Here is a 434-nt window from a genome sequence, read left to right as displayed (position 1 = left end):
TCTCGACCAACATCAGTGTGTGACCTCACCAATGCGTTTTTCGAAGAATGGTCAAAAATTCCTATAGACACACTCCGCAACCTTGTGGACAGCCTTCCCAGAATAGTTGAAGCTATAATAGCTGCAAAAGGTGGACTGACATCATATTGAACCCTATGGGTTAGGAATGGGATGGCACTTATGTGAGTCAAGGCAGGTGGCCAAATACTTTTGGCAATATAGTGCATATTCACTATATAGTCACACCTTAAGTTTCTTAGCCTGGAAGTCCACATGTGCTTTATTCCACTTTCAATGTAGTAGTGTGTACTGTACGTGCATCTCATTTATATATGAAACATTTGGACACTGTCCAGGAGAAACAAATGTTCTCTTACAAAGCTTGGAAAATATGCTTTTTTTCATCATTCTGCTGCATGAAAGAACAAATGTGA

This window comes from Entelurus aequoreus, linkage group LG26, assembly GCF_033978785.1.
Source record: "Entelurus aequoreus isolate RoL-2023_Sb linkage group LG26, RoL_Eaeq_v1.1, whole genome shotgun sequence".
In the NCBI taxonomy this organism is placed as follows: domain Eukaryota; kingdom Metazoa; phylum Chordata; class Actinopteri; order Syngnathiformes; family Syngnathidae; genus Entelurus; species Entelurus aequoreus.
The sequence above is the reverse complement of the archived record's forward strand: the minus strand, read 5'-3'. Positions refer to the sequence as shown.